We start from the raw sequence: 21,542 nt of genomic DNA, 5'->3' as shown, positions 1-21,542 counted from the left end.
CTCCTGCTCATGCTCTCTCTCTCTCTCTCAAATAAATAAATAAAATCTTAAAAAAAAAAAAAACCAAAAACCTAGAGTCTTAAAAACTGAAATCAAGATCATGGTGGGAAAGGGGAAGGATGCATCCAAACCCAATGGCGTTTCCAGATTCCCTAAACATAGCTCCTCCCACCTTGACTCTTCAAACAGTTTGTACATGTGGGTTAAGTCCAGCACATGTTATGTGCTCTCTTTACCTATTTATTGGTTTATTTTATTGCCACCCTCACACTCCTCCTTGATATTACCTTAACTTATCCCCCTTCCTGTGAGACTCCTGTCCCCTCTTCTCCTTATTTTATTTTCCATCACTGAGCTAATCAACCAGAGTTACTGGGTACTCACTACATACCAGGTACTGTGCTAAGTACCTCCTACCTAAAATGGGGAATCCAAAGCTGGATATAGTCCTTGCCAGGTAATTGTTCACATTTTTGTTTGCAATACTTTGTTTAAAACTCAATACAGTTTCTCCAACCTCCATTTCTGCATATCCTAAGCAGCTCAAGCCATGAGTACAATTGCAAAGTAGTCTCGTGAAGCCACCTCTCTGTTTATTTGTAGGTAATTTAATATATGTACTGATGTAAAAGAATACTAAACTATTTTTTTAAGTGTCAAAATTTCTACATCTTAAAAAACCTTACAAAACCTCTCCCAGCCAAGACACTGCTTTTGAGGGGAGCAAACACTCTTGCATCCCTATTTCCTCCATCAAGCTGGTGACAAACGGATTCTGTCTTGCCTTCCAGCGAACTTCCAGCACCCTGCAGAGTATCGAGCACAAAACAGGCACTCGATAAACGTTTACTGAGCAAATGATGTGGGGCTCACGGTTAACTACTTTTTTCCCAATATGAGCTCAACATTTTTGTTCCATTGATGATCTCTTAAAAAGCAGCGCCTCTGGAGTAACAGGTTTGAGATCAGCCAAAATCCCCAGATCAAACTCCTAGCCACTTAATAGCAATGCAACCCTGCGCAAGGTTTCTAATCATTCCCTAAGCTTTATTTTTCTTATGTATAAAATAGTCCTAAGCATTCTATATACCTTATTTTTCTTCTCTATTCAATAGAGATAGCACCATCTAGTTGGCAAGGTTTTTGTGGTATTTGTGAAATTTGAAAAACAATTTATGTCGAGGGCCCAGCCGGAACCCTTGAGAAATGTGTACTGAATAAAGAATAAATTCCCATTCCATTCTGTGGCTCCAGATCAAAATGTAACCATCAAAATCTAATTTGCCAAAGCTGATCTTCATTCAAACAACAGATACGCATCAAGAGCTCTAATATACAACTGGAGTCTGTCTGCTGTTGAACATCAAAGGAAGAGCTTAACATACGCTTTTAAATGCAGGAAAACAACAATTAGTTCAGAAGTAAAAGGGAAGGGTATACAATCCCATTTTATTTTCCCTACCAAAGCATCCAAGTATTAAGAGCTTACCAGCTTACAGCAGGCTAAAGCTTTTTTTTTTTTTTTGCAGGAGTCCTAGAGTGGGGGCAGGCAACCCAGGAAAGGGTTTTTAAATTCAGCATTTATTGATAACCCAAGTTTTTCCCCGGCAAGAATGGACAAGGCCAAGTTTGCCCTGTACTTTAAAGTGCAAAGCTAAGCAGACAAACACTGCAAGAACAAGATTGGGTCTGAAGAGTATTTTTATCCAGCTGGCTTGCTCTTCCCCAGCGATCTCAAATATAAAACCTCAAAGGAGAATAACATTGCGAGTCTTTGTGCCGCTTCACATTGATGAAAGAAAATAAACTCTGTGACAGAAAGGCCCACGCTTGTTTTTGCTGTGCAGCAATATTTTGAGACCCATTCTGCTATTTCACTTCCCCTCAGGCGAAGCAGGGGCCACTGGGAGTAAGAAGATAAGAAGCTACCCAGTGCTCCGTTTCCAGTGCACCTGAACTTAAACAGCCCGTCGAGGCCAGGGGAGCTATTTACAGACCTTGACTTCCTCTTTTCCAGTAACAGGGGCAGAGACAAGCTAGGAAATTTCCCTGGGGTTTGGTTTCCTTTCTCCCAGCTCACGTATGCTCCTCTCCTGGAAGATGAAAGAAACTTCAGAGTTTTTCAAAGCCCAGAGGCAATGTTGATCTCAAATAACATTTTCCTTTATTTATTTATTTATTTATTTTTAAAGATTTATTTATTTGACAGAGAGAGAGAGCACACAAGCAGGGGGAGCGGCAGAGGGAGAAGCAGACTCCCTGCTGAGCAGACAGCCCGACATGGGGCTCGATCCCAGGACCCTGGGATCACGACCTGAGCTGAAGCCAGCTGCTCAACCGACTGAGCCACCCAGGCGTCCCTATTTTCCTTTTTTTAAAAAAGCCATCATTTCCTACTCTCCTTGGGCATACAGAGCATGAAGCAAAGCTTAAACTCCCCCCTTAGAATTCACAAAAGTAGATGCAGTCCTTACAGCAAAGGGTCATCCTGGGGCAAACATGGCCTATAATTCCATCCCATAAGCTCATAATTTTGCCCTTCTTTACAGAATATCTAAGCAAAAGTGGCTCTCGTCTGAATGCAGATTTTTTCCCTTTAGATTCCCAATGAACCAGGCACATGACCCTATTACAACAGCCTAGTTTCTTAGCCATCTTCATTTATATGCTTTCTTGCCAAGGGCCACGGAGTTCATAAACCAAGAAAGTAGGATGCGAACGTAGGTAGTCTGAGCCCAGGGCCTCTGATCATCGGCCCTGAACTAGGAAAGCCCTTCTTTTTGTTAGTCTGAGTCCAGCTGGGACCAAACTAGAGTGACCATCAGCTCCAGGGTTTCATGTGTTTTTGCAAAAGGAGGTCCTTACCTGCATGAATGGCAGGGCAACATTTTTTATGGACTCATAAATACCATTTAAGACATCTGAGTGTTAGAGCTGTCACAGTTCTGAAGCGGCAAGCACAGCTTTCAGCTTCCAAATAGGACTGGAAAGAAGTGCAATTTTAGTCTTGGCCTTACTTAGCCTTTGACAGCAAATCACAAATTATTTTTGCAATCAATCTAGATATCAAATCAAAATCCAATGACTCCTTTTTAAGTTCTACTTAGCTATAACTGCAACTGAGGCTTTACATTTATAATAAAAAAATTATTGAATTTTAGGAGACAGAAAAATTTTAAGAGATGATTCATCCTTTTTGTTTTTTTAAAAGTAGGCTCCACGCCCAGTGCAGAGCCCAACACAGGGCTTAAACTCAGAACCCTGAGATCAAGACCTGAGCTGAGATCAAGAGTCAGACACCCAACCGACTGAGTCATCCAGGCGCCCCAAGAGATTTTTCATCTTATCAACGCATATTTTATTGAGCAAAGAGATATGAAAGACAAAAACAAAAAAATGAATGACACTGGATCCCAGTGCTCAGAATCTTCCCATCTAGTAAATTAAACAAAACATTGTGTAAATAACTGTGACCCACTTCAAGTTAAAAACAATAAAAAATAAAATCAGAAAATGTTATCAAAGAGATTCAGGTAGGGTATTACGGGAGTTCAACATATAGAAAAGATTACTTCTAAACATAGCACAGTCATTAAGAACATAAACATGAGAGTCACAAAGACCCAGGTTCGAGTCTTAATGATACCCCTCCCTAGCTGTGTGAAATTAGACAAGTTATTTAACCTCCTGAGCCTCATTTACAAAATCTTTAAAATGGGACAATAATATCTACCTCTCAGAACTGATACAGGATTAAGGAAAATAAAATCTTAAAACCCTTACTACAGTTCCTAGCATACTCGCAAGTTGACTTGAGTGGCTTCCAGTCCCAGACCTACTAGTTCTCTGTCCCCCGTGTCTAGTTCTTTCTCTTACAAATGCCCCTTAACCTGTCCAATGCCCTGCCAGACCCTATTATCAAATCCTATATATGTATGTATGTATTTATAGAGAGGGCAGAGGCAAGAGGGAGAGAGAGAATCCCAAGCAGGCTCCATGCCCAGCATGGAGCCTGACATGGGGCTCGATCTCACAACCCAGAGATCATGACTTGAACCAAAATCAAGAGCCAGATGCTTAACTGCCTGAGCCACCAGGCACTCCTATCAACCCTCCTTTAAAGATGAGGAAATAGAGTTTGAGAATGGGGAACATGCGCAATGTCATATAGTTAGTAAACAGACCACCATGTCCACCTCCAGACTCCTAGGCCTTTGGGTACATGGTTATTTCTTTGTGTAATCTCTTCTATTATTTTAAAAGCAATTAAAAGGCAAGTAGAGCATTTTATTATGCAAATTTTAAAAGGCACCCTCTCTAGGCAGGCCCAGACCCAAGAGCACATAGTTTGTGAGTAATGTGGCAGATGGTTATTAGTCCCCACCACTCACCATTCACACATTCCCTTGTGCAGTGAGCAATCTGCACGACCTCACATGGTGGCCCTGGGGCTCCAGTCTCGTTTTCTCTTTTTCAGTCTACATTCCACACTGCCACCCAGGTGATTTTTGTAAAACTCCCATCTAATTATGAACTTTCTTCTACCTTAAAATTTTTATGGCTATATATTGCTTAGAAACCCCAAGCCTCTAGCATGGCACACATGTGACCCTCCTCACTCTGGCACCAATGCCTTTCAAATCTCAGAGCCAACTCTGCTCTCCACCATGTCCCACACCCCAGCCGCAGTAGAGTTCTCACTACTCCCGGAACATACCATGAGCTTCCATTCCTCTACACCTCAGCACATGCTTTTTCTACTACTACCTCCAACTCCTCCCTGTCTTCTAACACCCACAAGATTTATCTCAGGGACAGCTCTTCCATGCAATAAAGACATTTCCTGATTCCTCAGCTGAAATGACTGCTCCTTCCTCAGCAAACCCAAGTCCCCACCACCTCGAAGGAGTCAGGAGGATATTGCATGGGCTTTGACGTTAGATGGGTCAGAGTCAGAATCCTAACTCAAACATTTTCTAGCTGAGTGAGTGTGGGCAAGTTACCTTCCTCCCTAAATTTCAATAATCCCTACCCCAAGAATTACTGGGAAAATCAAATGGCCCCATGCTATGTCTTTCACACTTGCCCAGGCACTAAAGCCACCCTATGGGCAGAATGCATGAAATCTCAGTACATTCAATTGTATCATGTGAACTAAGAATTACTCTAGGAGGAGAAATTATGACTACATTACATGTATACAGGTTTTCAAGTATAAAAAATATGTATGTTTTTACAATTATTGCTCGAAGTTTATCAACTAAATGCTTCAACCCTTTTTTTTCCATTTATTAATTTAACTTAACAAGTAGTCGCAGGTATTAGAAGTTTAAGAAAATATAATGGAAGAAAAAAACCCAAAGATTAGAGAATTCTATTTATAACTTATTTTGGAGGGAATGGGTCAGTAAGTATCATTACTGAATTTTCGTAATCAAAGACCTCATCTAAGAGCATCCCTCCCACGGCTTGTCACATGTACAGCCTGAATAAATGTTATTTGAACCTGAATTTGAAACTCAAATTACGTTCCTTGAAAGCAAGGGCATATCAGTCATCTCTGAATAAGGAGCTCCTAGCACAGTGGCTGGTGCATAGTAGTTACACACCAAATGTTGATTTAATAAATGAACTTAAAATTGAGAAAGTATGCAAAGGGCTAGAAAACATTCTGCATCTCCAATTAATTTAGATTGCAATTTACTCCAATAAATTCTAGTCCAAAGTCTTTGAAATGCTCCTCCCTTTGTACCCATCACCTCATTCGAGAAATTTAAGTTTCTCAGGAGGGAGAAACATGTAGGTGGAATCCTTCCTTCGGCACAGAAATATTGATGAAGACAACAAAGCAGGAGGAACGTGTCACCTGCACTCTTGGTAGTATAACAAAGGGACCAAAGAAGACACAGTGCTTTATACACCGTACCTGTCAGAGAGTGACACTTAGAGTTTTGAATACCCATCTAGTCCCACGAGCCTCCTATTCAGAACATGTCTGGTTACAGTAAACACCGTACAGATTATAGAAGGTGAATCCTAGTCTATTCTCTGTTTGCAGATGGAAAATTCACACTCTGTATTTCACATTTGTATTCTCCTTTGTAACGGAAAGCCACGATGTCCTCAAATTAAACAAAAAGCTAAGATCCGATTGTTTTACTTTCACTAAAAATGATTTTGTAGATAAATATTCGTTAGCATGGGGATTCATTATTTATTGTTAAGTGGAAAAAGACAGGATACCGAACAGTTTGAAGAATAGAATCCTCTTTCAGTACTGACATAAAAAGAAACGTATGCACATGTTCAGTAGAACAGTAAAAGAGAAGCTATTTTTTACTTCTTTTAAAATAATCCATGGCTAATTTTTCAAAAGGGCATCTATACTTTATAAGCATTACAGACTCAAGTGTCCAGAAATCTACCTTAAATAATTAAATAAAATGCAAATGCAAGTAAGAAAAAATAAAATTAGAGGATGCAAAGATGCTGAAAAGAAGTGTGGAGGTTCTTTCGGGTGCTGGCTTTTTCCTAAAATTGTGCTTGCCTCGCCCCTAAAGAAATCACTGATACATTTAAGTACCCATTCCAGTTTTCAAAGTACGGTCAGAAACATTCCCCTATGACTTTTGTCACTGTCAGAAAGGACGTCTTTCCTTCTCCCCTGCCCTGCCTCTTCCTTAATGTTGCCTTCCACCTAACCAGTTCCTGCAGGACCGGATTTATAGAGTGTACTTAGGCATTATAACCTTCTTTCTTTCTTTCTTTCTTTTAACCTAAAGGTAAATTATGCACAACCTTCTGTGCATATAAATATTCACTTATACCATCAGTTTTAGGAAGCAGGGATCTTTTTGCCCTGGTCCCTCTGGTAACACAGGGGTTGTCTTTAGCTTATTATTGTGACCAGAGTTCCTACAGATGTCTTGCCTCTACAAAATGGAAATACAACTTTTACAACAATGGCACAAAGGGAGTATTTTGGTACAAGGGAAGGAAAATACCTCACCAGAGATTATATTAAATTTTAAAGAGATGCTAAATTATTTGAAAGACAGTTTCAGTAGCTTACCTTCTGGAGGGCTAAGTTATATTTCCAATCTAAACATCAAATATCTAGATCCTGAAGCCCACAGAATTAATCTTTTGCCCTTTTCATTCCACTTCTGTGGATAGACTGATGACTTCCCACATAATCCTCTTTCAAATACTGTTCCAAGAAGGAATAATAACTATACCACATAGGATTTCCTTTATGTTAAGGTTAATATGTGAATATAAAATTCAACTAAATAAATTGCTATCATTTTTTAAAATGCCACTGATAATAGCATTTCACTACTGCAAATATTTCACTGTAACATTAAAAAAATTTTGGAGAAAATTTACAAAGTCCTTGCTTTCAATGAATTTATATTGACGGCCCTCAGAAATTATATTTGTAGTGTGTGTATACTCTTTGTAATAAATCTTTCAGTACAAATATTTTATATAACCTAAAAAAACTTCATAATTCATGACCCTTACCTAATATAAGTATTATATAACAATACACAATTTAATTATAAGCAAATTTATAGTGTGTACAATATAACAATGAAATCTGATCTTACTATTTAATACTTCTATGGAACTTCTAGAGCAGAGTTGTCTTCTGCCTTGTTTTGTTTTAGACACATTTTAACTAGCTTATTTGTATGGTCAGAAATGTAGAGGAACCGTAAGACAAAAGGCATACAAAGTTTAGGAAACTCCCTAGGAATTTTATGGACAAATGGTTCCTATTGTCAATGATATTGTTTCTGGAACATGCCAGAGAAAACGATTTGTGTGTGTGTGTGTGTGTGTGTGTGTGAATGTACATGTGTATGTTTTGTTTTGCTTACATTCTTATGGGCCATTCATACTTCCACGTAAATTCAGCAATAAAGCAGATTGACTTTATTATCTTCAAGGCCCATTTTTACCCTTTCAAAAACATCAGGGAATAAAACTGAACTTTATGGACCCAAGCAATTTTTTCTAAAAGATAGCAAAACCATTCACACAATGTCTTAATTAGAATATCTCAGAGTACCAACAAAAAGCTATAAAACAATAAAACTGACAGACACATCCATTCTTCTAAGACCAAGCTACATGAGGGACATATTGAACAAATGATTACACATTTTGTTTTCCTTTCCAGACAAGAGAAGAGCCAAATGGGATTTCATTCTTATTCTAAAAATTCAGAACCAAAGAGCCTATCTAAAAGTCTAAAACACTTGAAGCTCAGAAAACTGGACTCACTTTTCTGGCACACCATAGTAAATGCTTTACCCTTATAATTTAATTTGTCTACTGCACACCTGATAAAAGGTTTATCACAACCTTGAGGACTCAGTTTATGAAACCCAAAAGACTTGGCACAATGCAGACAGTCTTTTACTTATTTATTTATTTTTTAAAAAGGTCTCTGGAGTTCCTTTCTATTTTTCAAATCCGTAAGAGCATATAAAACTTACAAAGCCAGGAAAGAATAAAAGTAGAAAAGCCAGAGACCCACACTGTTAACTTTCTGAGAGAAGTATAACAAGAATTTTTTTTAAAAAAGCAAGTTAGAAAATTACTTACTTTTTTCCCAGGTCTTTGGTACAGAGCTCAGAAGGCAAATTTCCCTTTTCCCACAAAGTCTTGTTAGTTAATAGCAATCACTCAATGAGGTCAAGCAGCCCAAATATCTAAAAACTGTGCAGAGACAAAAAGTTAAAATTCAAAGTCAGCTCAGAGATTAAAAATCAAGACACCCCCTTGCTATTCAGGGTCTCTGCATAATTAGAATACACATTTCATTGGAATATCTAAATGATGAGCCATGTTAGTTACTTTTCTTTCAGAACAATACTAACAAGGCCTGCTAAATCAAGATGCTATTTTGATCCGTTGTCTTATTAAAACCACTAAAGGAGGATCCAGCAAAGGCTTCTTGGCAACCATTCACGGTAAAACTGTCCTTCTCGGGGAGTCATAAAAAATAACCGGGGGAGGATCCGGGCTTCTAATTATACTGTGACTTGGGAGGGAAGGTCTTCCGAAGTCACATTTGCCTGCTCCACCTTCCAAAGACAAGCTCACCTCACAAGCACAGAAATGGTTGTAAGTAGAAATGCCCAGTAACAACCTAAAGAAAATCACCAACAACTTCTAAGCACCCTTCAGGTGGTTTCATTTAAGCACACTTCACTTTTGCAGGTGGGAATGAGGAGTTGTTTTTTCTAATCAAAGAGAAAACCGGAAAATTCTATACGATAATATCCTCATTTGGAACCGAAGTTTCTTCCCCAACAATCTCACAAATGAATACATAGGTAATACCTCATGAGATGACAAATTTTGAGTAGGTAAAACGGATGACACAGGTAAACCATAACTAAAGTCAGCACGCCGCCACCCTCCCCCCCAGGCTTTTCCATGCTGGGCCTTACACTAGATGTAATTCTAAGCACAATAAACTCATTTAAAAGCCACAGGAGATTGAGAAATAGGTCAATGAGAAGGAGGCAGGAAGCAGTGTTACAGGAGGCGGTTATAACTGAAAAACAGAATCCCACAAACATTGATAGGCATCACTCATTATTATTATTGTCACTGTGACCGCCAACACTTAACACGATGCTCACTCGTATGCCAGATTCTTCTCGGAAGCATTCTACACGTATTCACTCTATTAGGGATAGAGAAAAGAAGAACATCCCCTTGACGTCACTGTCTTACCACTCGGTACAATCAGTTCTGCTATAACGTTTGTGTTTGTTCCAAGACTGCTATGCAATCTCACATTTGTTGATGCGTGATTTCATTGCAGGAAACCCTAGGTAATAGCAGAAGACTGCACCTAGGCAGAACGCAGCTGCGTAAAGATACGCAGGATGCGCAAAGCCCATGCCTCCAACATCTACGGGCAACCCCAGTGTCCACCAGTGCTATGAGCTACACCCATCCACACAGGGTGCCCCGACTTCCCTTCTGATTTCAGGGAGCCCTCCTTCCACCACTTCAAATAACTCACAACCCGCAACCTTTGGAAGGCCTCAGTCTGCAAGAAAACATCAGGATTTTGTCAAGGTAAAGTGTCATATTGATTGTACTATTTATTTCTTAACCACCTGATATCTGTAAAATTGTGCTACAATTTTTATTCAGTTCCTACCTTATTTTTTTAATGTGTCACTGATAAAGCTTTTTGAGTGTTATGCCCTGACCCTATTTTTCCCATAAGTGCTGTGGGTTTTACTGCATGATTTTGCATAGCACGGTGGGTCTCAGAAACACCTGTCTCGGATTTTAGCAGAACTGACTATACAGTAACTAGTGTTCATAAAGATGCTTGTGATTTGAACCAGAAGGGGGTAAATTGTGATTTTTATAGCTTTTCATTATGTTAAAGAGGATAGCAACATATGTAATACAATTTTAGAAAGATTCTCATTGACAATGTTTATAATTATCAAGTGTAGACACTTAAGGGACAGTTTGAGTTACGTGAAAATTTTATTTATGAGAAGTTTCCTAATGGTGTTAGATAAATAAGGCTACCACACCATTCTGCACAGATCAAGATGATGGCGTTATAAAGACAGATCCTGGCAGGCAAGAGGGCTTAACTGTAATTACTGGAAATGACAAACTGGACTGAATTACTTTTCACCCCTTGAAACCAGTAAATTGAAAAAAGACTCTGAATTTATCCTTTAAAAAGTCCAAGATATACATAAAAAGTATGGATGTGTATGTACAAAGAAGTTTTCCTATGATAAGTAATATGACTTCAAGCAATTTTAAAAATATAAATGCCCAACAATGGGTAAACAGTTTTTTCTAAATCCGTAAATCATTTCATAAAATGGGAAAACGTTTCTAAGCAGTGTTCACTGGCAATGCAGACTATAAAACAGGATGTTCAGTATAGTCCCAATTTTGTTTAAAAGTATCTGTAGCTAGAAAAAAGGGGGGGGGGAAGCCAACATTTGTATAGCTGCTAATTAGAGATAATGAAATTAGAGTAAAATAATTTTTAGTTTCTTTGCATTTTCTTGTGGTACCCAAATTTCTCACAATAACCACATCTACTTTTACAATTACAAATAACAATATGCTAAGGAGCATCTGGGTGGCTCAGTCGTTAAGCATCTGACTTTGGCTCAGGTCATGATCTCGGGGTCCTGGGATCCAGCCCAGCATCAGGCTCCCTGCTCAGCGGGGAGTGTGCTTGTCCCTCTCCCTCTCTTTCTGCCTCTCCCCCTGCTCATGCTGACTCTCTCTCAAATAAATAAACAAAATCTTTAAAAAAAACACACACACAAATAACAATATGCTATATAAAAATAGAACTAAGGCATTTGATGGGAAAAAACCTCTTTTTATCCCCACTTTAAGTTCACATGTAAATCCAGCCAATGAAGGCTAGACCAAGAACAAGGACACCAGAAGCTTCCTTCATAAGCATTAACAGACCCAGTCTCATAACTGAACCCTTCAAAGTATTTTCTATCTCACAACTCAAGGCAAACACAGTCCCAACAGGGACATTCAAAATATATAAATCCATTACAGAGGCCAAAATATAATTTGCTTTTACTGGCTAAAACTGTCATGTATTTAGTAAAATCCAGATGAAAGAAGATTTTTTTAAGTTATATAATTGTATATAAGCCGTCTTAATATCTGAAAGAAATTTCATTCTGAATGAAGAAATTGTTTCTGGATAAAGCGCCTTTCAAACAAGATCAAGATTAAAGAAATACAAGGGGCAGTGGACTTGGGCGTAGGAATAACCGCTCCACTTGGTGAGTTCTAAATAGAAAGTACCAAGAGACAGAGGCTGATCTTTATGAGTTCCAAAAGAACTCAGTTATATTAAGATCTTCCCAATAACAACGAAACTTGACTTTGAAAATTGTCCATTTGCCAAAAATGGTGACTCCTTAGTCGTGAGGGCACTTAGTTTGATCCCATACGTGGATATCACAAAGGAACTAAATGGTGAGGGTACTCAGGAGTCAAAGGACAATTTGGGACAATGTGGCCACAACACACCTGAGTTCACTCACCTATGCTCGGCTAGCAGCACATTTAAAGAACATGTTCCTTTCCATTTTCAGTTTAACCTTCCTGGTGTAATGCACAGCCAGGAACCCACGAGAACAGTTGCTTTAATATGATGACTGCATTCTCAAGAACGTACTGAGAATTCAAAGTCGGTGGTTGTGGGTGTGGGTGTGCGCTTCTGTTTCATGAAACTATAAAGCATCTGTAACATTCAGCATACACATTGGAATAAAAACCATATTCCTGCTGGACAAAGTATGCATGTAGTAGTCTTTATATTTTTGTTTTGTTTTCTTCCACTTCCACAAATGCTGACTTTGATGAAAACCAAACAAAAACAAAACCCTTATGTTTCAAATTTGCTTTGATATTTTTAAGCATTTTCATAGGTTCCCTATCAAATGGAAACGAAAGCTACTGGCTTCGTGTTTTGTTTTAAAGAATAGAAAAGGCAAAATGAACATTTAAATTCATTATTATGTATAGAAAAAGATCACAGAGGACATACTGAGTTCCAAAAAATCAGGCGATTCAAGATACCTCTCAGAGGCTCTATCATCGTATCAAATGCATGCTGATTACTTTGGAAAATAACAGAAATTCTTGGCTTCTGAGTCTCACAAGTTGCTGCCTAAAATGCTGCACATATGCATCTCTAATAATTTGCAACCAGATATTATAATCAGTACATCAAGTCAGATATTATATTCAATTGTGAATATTCAAAATAAAAAGTATGAATTTTAATTTTTAAAGGCCATGCTGAAATATACATCCATCTCGGCATACCACATGCTGACCCTGAAAATACAGAGCACTTAGGAACTCTCAGGATGGAAACTATATTTCTTAAATTGCTCTAAGAATTAGCACATGTATAGCTCAGGGGAATACGCTCTCTTAGCATTACTGGATATAAAAAAGGGGCAACCGATTTTCAGAGTCTACCTAGAAAACAAGCAGGAATTATTTCCTGGGGCTCTCTAGCCACTCCCTGGGCAGAATTCCAACATAATTTAAATCGGTCTTTGGCACCATTTCACTTCCCTTTTTGCCTCACTGTGCTACCTCCGGTCCAAAGCCAGAGGACCTTCACTTTTGATGGCCTCTTCCTCTCAACTGGTTCTTTCCTTCCAACTTCTAAACAACCAGTGGCTCCAAGGGAATAGTTTAGCAGAAACTGGAGGATGGGAGAGCTTAAACAAATGACGGTTGACGTTTAACTTTCTCCAGATCATACGTATTTTTAAAGAAAAGCCTGAGCACCCAGATCTTGGCTTCTAAATACCTTAGTTCATTCCAGAAACAGTTGGGTCCAGGCCTGGGGCAAGGACAGCATAAATTTGCCTAGAATATCTTACTTTGCCAGAAACTAAGGAAATGCTCAAATATTAACGCAGACATGACAAAAGGACACGGGAGCCACCTCAAAGGGGCTCCCACTGGCCAAATGTGAGACAGTTTGAACAACAGCAAAAAAAAAGAATGATATGGATGAATTAGAACATACTGAATAAAACAAAGGAACCATAAATCCAGAGACATTCATGAAATAGGGGATAGCAGGAAGCTCTTCTTTAGGAAGAATGCCAGCTAATAAAATACCAAAGGAATAGCAGAAATAGAAAATCCCACTTTGCAACCACCCGGGCGATAATTGATTCAGTCAAGGATCATTAATGGATGCTAAAACCATTAGGGAAAGGGTTTTGTGGATCAGGATACTCACACAGTCTCACAGTATCACCCCACAGATTACTTATCACTTGCCTAGGGGAAAGGGTGTCTTTATAATGGAGAATTCTGGCAGACCACTTTACCCAAGTGATAGTTAGCATAATCAATTATGAGACAATTGAATGTCATGTGTCTTCACAATCACTGTGTCATATGTTTGTCAAAATGCTTAATCTGTACCTAATCATAAAGTAACAATCAAACAAATCCAGATTGTGGGACTTTCCGCTAGACAACTGTCTTGAAATCTCCAAGATATCAGTGCCATGAATGATTAAAAAAAAAAAAATCAAAAACGGGGTGACTGCTCTATTAAAGGAAACTAAAGATACAAAATTCAATGAATGATTGTTGAGGATTCTTAGATGAGGAAAGGAATAGTTATAAAAAACATTATTGGAATAACTGGGGAAAGTTAAATAAGTATTCAAATATTATCTATATATTAGATAATATTTCTTAGTGATGGGTTATGTGGAAGAGTATTCTTGTACTTGGTAGATATGTGTTAAAGTATTTGGAACAAAAAGTTTATGATCTCTATAACTCAAATGGTTCAGTAAAAATTATTTAAAGTGTGTGCATGTGTGGAGAGACAGCCAGACAAGACACAGAGACAGAGATAAAGCAAATCTGGCAAAATGTTAGCATTTTATATGGCAGGCAAGCTGTGGTCTATAAAAACCAGTAACCATGATTACTTGCGGGCTGCTAGATCTACTCTGTATAAAGACAGATCATAAATGACTTGAAAGGAAACAGACACAGATAGGTATATAGTCCACTGGTGTCACAGCATTTAGCCTATATTTCAAGAAACTTTTTCCAGTTCATTTCTTTTCTGTAGCAATTGATTAATGACCACTAGTTGGGACGAAGGAGATTGAAAAAGAAAAAGAAACTCAAGGAAGAGGATAAACATGAGCAACTGTTCTGTTCTCCTCCACTAACTGTGAAGGAGAGGTAGGTCTCAAGGTTTTAAAATTCTGCCTTGTGGGGAGCCTGGGTGGCTCAGTCGTTAAGCGTCTGCCTCCGGCTCAGGTCATGATCCCAGGGTCCTGGGATCGATCCCCGCATTGGGCTCCCCGCTCCGAGGGAAGCCTGCTTCTCCCTCTCCCGCTCCCCCTGCTTGTGTTCCTGCTCTGTCTCTCTCTCTGTCAAATAAATAAAATCTTTAAAAAAAATAAATAAATAAAATAAATAAAATTCTGCCTTGTTTCCCTTCCCGGTGAGAAAGCCTGTGTGCATGTGGCCATTTCCACTGAGCCAGAAAGAGTCCCTCTGCAAGCTTCCTACTGAGCAAACCCTGAGGCGGGAAGGCTGAGCAGCTCAAGTCATCCCCAGCCCTGGTCAAGCCTACGACAGGCCGTCTGAACAACAAGCCAGGGAGGCAAACAAACATGCATCCCAGAAGCACAGCTCTCTGCAGCTGCCCCAAGTTTAATGGGTTTGAAACAGAACTCTCCCCACCAAATGTGACCCCTCGTTTCTATGACCCCTTTTCTTAGTCTATCCAGTCTCAAAATTGCAGCTTCGTCTTTCACTTTGGTTCCCATGGCCCATCCTTCATACCCACTCTTGCTCGTTTGCATCCTCAAGACCATGTTGGCCACGGTCTCTCAGATTCCAGGCGAATGGCCTCTCCTGTTCTTCCTCAAAATTTCTGTCTATGGTACTCACTTGGCACTTTTTTAATATCTTTCTCATACAGTATCAATTCCACACCCACTGTAGGTAAGTGCTTTGCTATACTATCTCATTTATAAAATCACTGTAAGTCTGTGAAATATTCCTTTATCCCAACATTACAGAAGAATGGATGTTCAGGGGAGACAATCTGTCCAAGATCACAGTCGTAATGCTGACATTCAGACCTGGCCTTCCGGTTCTACCCTAACACCAAGGGGCTTCATATTGTTAGTTACAACTTTAAACACCATCCCCTGGCCTTAAATCAAGCGGATGATCCTCAAAGGAAAGGACCCATTTCATCCAACTTTGTGCTCTCTCTAGAGCCTAGCAATACTCATAACTCATGTTCACGGGTTTATATTTCAAGCCTCAGCTCAGAGACTATTTTTCTTGGTGACTTCCACCCCTGCAGAAGCAACCACTCAATCCTCCTTGCCCTCCATATGCTTCTCCTGCAGGATATGCAAGCCTTACCTGCAGGGTCTGGGACTGCTACGTGTGGACCCAGAACACAGGAAGCCCTTCACGAATGTTCACTGAATGAAATGTTTATGTGTGAGACAGGTTTCTTGACAGGGTTGCTATGGCTTACTAAAAAAAAAAAAAAGAGAGAGAGAGAGACCTCATGTTTAGCTTTAGTGCATATGAGGCGAATTATTTTAAGAAAACATGACAGAGGGGAAATGGAGAAGAACAGAGAGCACAGGTCTTGGCTCTTTGAGCCATATCCACTTCACTTGCTGCCCTGAGTATACTGTGTTATAGAGCTTCCAAATTTTAATGTATATGTAATATCACTCAATACAAATTATGATTCTGGGGTAGAGCCCAAGATTCTGCATCAGCAAGCTCCCAAGAGATGTCGAGGACGCTGAATCTAGGGACCACACATTTGAGTAGCAAAAAGTTCTAGAGAGTATAGTGAAAGTCTGCCCGTTTAGAGAGATGTAACACGTAGATTAAAATAGCCAGACATAAATTCACAGTGTTAATGCTAGTTATCTCTGGGTTTCTCCTTTCCACTTTTCTATAATTTCCAAGAATCTTATCATGATTCTTGCTGATGGCAATAAAATTTTAAATCCTATATATACAATTGCACTTAAAAACTGTACATTTGGACATTTCCACTCTGCACAGCTACATCTTTATTTAAGCAACAAATATACTTAAAAGGACTAGGCTGGGGAGAGAACAGGTTGATGAATTAGCAATTCCCTATCTCCTCATTTAAACACTTAGATTAACATAAAACAGCAATTATCCTTAACAATCACCACAAGCATTGTTTTTCTCAGGTTCCTTTCCCTTAAAAGAGAAAGAATCCATTCAGTTGGAAGACAACAAAAGGCAACCCAAATTAAGGACAGAAGGAAAAACAAGCAGGCACTACATACTGGATCTTTTCCAAGTGGGTCAATGCAACCGCATCAAAGTCCAAACAGAGGTGGAAATAAGGTTCCCCTAGAAGAGGCAGGGTGGGCTGGGTTCCACTACAAGGCTAAATGGAATCATTTAACGTAGCACTCACCGTGCACCTGCCAGTGAGGTGGAAAGAAATGATTCCCAGAGGAGCCCCACTTCCACAGTGTAACAAGGAGATGTCATTGGGAAAAGGCAATGAGAGGGTGCCCCTTTGGAGGAGAACCTTCCTCAATACCCATCTCCTTCTCTTGCGTAAGAGTGCCAGTGCTGGCCAGGGTATATTCTGTGAGTCGGAGAAGTGTAGCCGGGGGGAGGGGGAATTTTGCACACCCACCCCAGGACTTAGAACAATTCAGACACTTGCCCAGCCATAGGTGTCTGTGAATCGGGGTGGGCCAAAACCAAAGAAGGAGGCTCTGTGCCCCAGCACTCACAAGGTTCTGCTTCCTCTGCTTTCCAAATCTCTTCCAACTTCCAGGGACTTTCCCGTCGCAAGCTTCAGGCACTCACACCACAATTCCACCCGCGGTCCTGACGGACTTCTTGCCTTCCAGAAATATTGTGAAACTCACTGTGAAATTACCCACAGGGATTGGAACCGAGTGTCCAAAAAGCTTATCGAGACAACGGAACCAAAAATCACTTCTGCGTGTCTACACAGAACCATTCGGGATGTCTTTTCACATGGGGGAAGTTTCGACACTGGCCTCACCCGAAATCAATGTGTCACTGTATCTCTACTGAATTCTATGAGTCTAGTGCTGGTCTACTCAAGGCGAGTAGGCAGATGCGGAGTTATTTAAAAATGCGATCACTTGAAATTTCAAAACTAACATCAAAGTCATCATCTTGATGGGGGGAATCTGAATCTATTTGGACTTAACATTTATTTATTGATATTCAGTAAGGCAGTTTCCTTATTTCTTGGAGATGCATGCTCAAATATTTTGGGGTAAAATGTCATGATATCTAGAATTTATTTTTAAATGGTTCAGCAAAAGATAACCTATGAAAATTTATACTGATGAAGTACATAGGGAAGAATGTTAATAACTGTTAAAGTTAGGGACATCTGGGTGGCTCAGTCGTTAAGCGTCTGCCTTTGGCGCAGGTCATGATCCCAGGGTCCTGGGATCCAGCCCAGCATCTGGCTTCCTGCTCAGCGGGGAGCCTGCTTCTCCCTCTCCTCCCCACATGTGTGCTCTCTGTCACTGTCTCTCTCAAATAAATAAAATCTTTAAAAAAAATTATTATTATTAAAATTAGATGGAGATTCTATGGATGTTCACTGTGGTATTCATTCTACTTTTTTCTATATTTGAAAACTTTTAAAAGTTTAAATTTCTCTCAGTCCATAATGAGCACAGGGTACTATATAAGACTGATGAACCACTGACCTCTACCTCAAAAACCAGTAAGACTGACAGCTCCCTATGTTAGGCCCTGCTCAACACACTCTCACGTGCATTCTTTCACTTACTCATTCTATTCCTACCCCAGTGAGGCAGGAACTGCTACTACCCCCTTCTCACGGGTGAGAAAACAGGCTTTGAGAGGCTGGGTGACTTGTCCAAGTCACAAGGGTAGTAACAGGCAGTGCTGGGCTTCATCCAAACGTAGCCCTCTCTGCTTCCAAACTCTCCAACACCAAGGTGCATGTCATTTGCACGGTGTGTTGGATCCTTCCCTGCCACACTGTAACAACTTAAAGGCAGGCAGAGCATGTGATGTGTTTATTCACTCAACAGACAAAACTAATGGAAAGTCACTAACTGTCCAAAACAGTGATGGGACACGGCGGGGAGTAAAAAAGGACAGTTTTTGATCCAGGTATAAACTACGAAAATCTGAACACATTATGGACTTTGGTTTCATCACTATTGGTTGATTCATTGTAACAAATGTACCATATTAATATAAGATGTTAATAATGGGCAAATGGGGTGAGGGGGTACAGAACTGGGTACTATCTTCTCCATTTTTCTGTAAATCTAAAAATAGTCTAAAAAATAAAGTCTATTTTAAAAAAGGAAAAAAAGAGAATGACCATGAGGTTGGTTTTCTGGATTGGCTCATAAACTGCCAAAGGGTGGTCCAGTCCTATTTAGCAAAGGGAACACATGCATGGGGTCTATCTAGGGAGTGATGTGGAACTAGATCTCTGACTAAACGTGTGGTGTATGCTTTTTAAACCTAATCTCATGCATTCATATCCCTCCCCTCATACAATCCTAACATGTTTCAGGCTCCAAGTTCTCCAGCTTAACTCACGACATTTTATTCATTCCCAGGAAGGGATTTACCGCATCTCCTACTTCTCTAAGTCAATTCAAAGTTCTTCAAGTCTCAGAAAGACTCTAGGAAATTTAAAAAAAAAAATTTTTTTAAGCGTTGATACTTATTTTCTTTAAAAAAAACAATCACAGAGTCCTAATTCCCAAATTTCTGTATGGCCATCTCAAACCCAGGACTTCAGGCATCTGCACATTAACACACTCAACCATCCCACATATGGTTCTTCCCTAAAGATGCGAACTTGGCCTTTCTCTGTCCAGGGACCTCTCCCCACTATGAGAGCGGACTCTCTCCATTACATTTATGAGATTTGCTAGACTCCCACACAGAAAGACCTTCCTGAGTAGAGCTAGCCTAATAAGTCACCAAGAGTAACGGTAACTCTTTGTGAGATCACCCTCCTGGAAAACTACAGAAGAGCATCTCAGACATGTAAATATTTAACAGACACCACCCGATAATATTAAGCACAACGTAAGTAATAGCATTAAGAGTATTTTACTGTGGGTGGTGCATTTTATAATTTAGCCTCCTAAAAGTACTGTGATATGGGTGGGAAAGATAGCACCATTTTACAGATGAGGAAAACTGAAGCTTATAACTGAAGTCAGAACTCCTTCAAATCCACCACGGACCCGGGAGCCTTCAAGGCCTGGCTCAGTGGCAGCTGTGTTTTTGCTCTCTCTCCAGCTGGAAAGACAGGACCTCTCCTGCCTTGTAATTTTCCACGGCACTCTCCTCATCCTGAGGCAGTCTTTCTTTCTCTGCAGGCCACGTGTCTGCTCATGCATCCAATCTTCCAGCAGAATTATATAAACCAACTCAGGACTAGGGCACTGCCTCACTCATGCTTACCAGTCCTAAATGTGAACACAATGCCCCACACAGTGGGGGCTCCCCAAATCCAGTGGCCCATGACCACATGAGTGATTCTCTGCGGCATAGCTTACCTGTGGGCAAAAGCCATGAAACAAAAACATACGCTGTTCTGGTTCTTGAAAACTAATGGGGAAGTTCAAGAGGGCTTTTATTCCTTGACCTTAAAGCAAAATAAATTACATTTATATTTTACAACATGGCTGATAACCATAAACAGAAAATAGAGTTTTGTTTTCCCCACGAGTCCTCAGCTAGGCCTCCAACTTGGGGCCAAGAACATTCAGCAATGTGCCACAGGGCTCAGTTTTCATCCAGACTCCAGAAAAACGGGGAGAGGAAAATTCATTTTACCATCCATATAGCTTGAGTTCCTCTTACAGGAACCACACTCAAGAAATTAACACCTAAAACTGGCTTGTGCATATTTTTCTTCCTATAGATTTGTTGGCCATGTTGACCATTTTATTTTATTAGAATCTTTGACTCTCAGAACCTAAATCAAGTGAAAAGTCACATATTTACAAAAGATCAAATCATTAAAAAAAAAAATTCCTCTCTGCCCCCTGGTATGGAATAAAAAGCTCCTGACCTCGCACAGAGAGTGACTAATTCAGAGTTAACTGCTTCTGCCTGAAAGGATACCCAGGCTTCTAGAGCACCCGGACATCACAGAAGTTGCTGAAAGAAGCAGTTTACTGAATGGTACTTCTGTGTCTTCAAAGTTTTAATATGTCCAGCGGTGGAAAACTAAAACCATCTGGATCAAAGAGGCTAAAATTCAATGCTTGCTTTGTTTGTTTTTAACCAGAATAACCAAAATTGAATATAGCTCACCAAGGTTTTAAATTTCTACCTCGGTATTTTCCCTTCTGTGTCCAGCTATAAAAGAGACTTTAAAAAAAATAAATAAATAAAATGTTTAATTCTACCATCAGTAACACATGTGCTTTGAGTTTTTTTTATCAGGAATGAAAGATGGGATGTATAGAGTTATCCAAACCCTTCCCTGTATATCCCATGGCATATGCTGCACACCCAAACCCCACAGAAATAGTTAGAAATGTCCTCAGCCTTCCGTTAATGAACTGCTTCTCTGCCCTCCCAGAAAAGTGATCACAAAATGCCAGAGGAGACTCGGGGGTGTGTGTGTGTGTGTGTGTGTGTGTGTGTGTGTGTGTGTGTGTGTGTGTGTGTGTGTGTGTGTGTGTGTGTGTGTGTGTGTGTGTGTGTGTGTGTGTGTGTGTGTACACACACACACACACACACACACACACACACACACACACACACACACACACACACACACACACACACCCCCGAGTCTCCTCTGGCATTTTGTGATCACTTTTCTGGGAGGGCAGAGAAGCAGTTCATTAACGGAAGGCTGAGGACATTTCTAACTATTTCTGTGGGGTTTGGGTGTG

General features: G+C 39.9%; 1 protein-coding gene and 1 long non-coding RNA gene across 2 annotated transcripts in view; one reads left to right on the top strand and one right to left on the bottom strand.

The window, feature by feature from the left end:
- APBB2 (amyloid beta precursor protein binding family B member 2) overlaps window positions 1-21,542 on the bottom strand; it is a 360,396-nt gene that overhangs the window by 247,219 nt on the left and 91,635 nt on the right.
- On the top strand, window positions 9,864-17,577 carry LOC110590852. Its single transcript, XR_002480980.1, has 3 exons — window positions 9,864-10,107; window positions 14,675-14,790; window positions 17,499-17,577. It is a non-coding gene; the product is annotated as an uncharacterized LOC110590852 (long non-coding RNA).

Source organism: Neomonachus schauinslandi, chromosome 2, assembly GCF_002201575.2.
Source record: "Neomonachus schauinslandi chromosome 2, ASM220157v2, whole genome shotgun sequence".
NCBI classification, from domain to species: domain Eukaryota; kingdom Metazoa; phylum Chordata; class Mammalia; order Carnivora; family Phocidae; genus Neomonachus; species Neomonachus schauinslandi.
The sequence above is the reverse complement of the archived record's forward strand: the minus strand, read 5'-3'. Positions and strand labels throughout refer to the sequence as shown.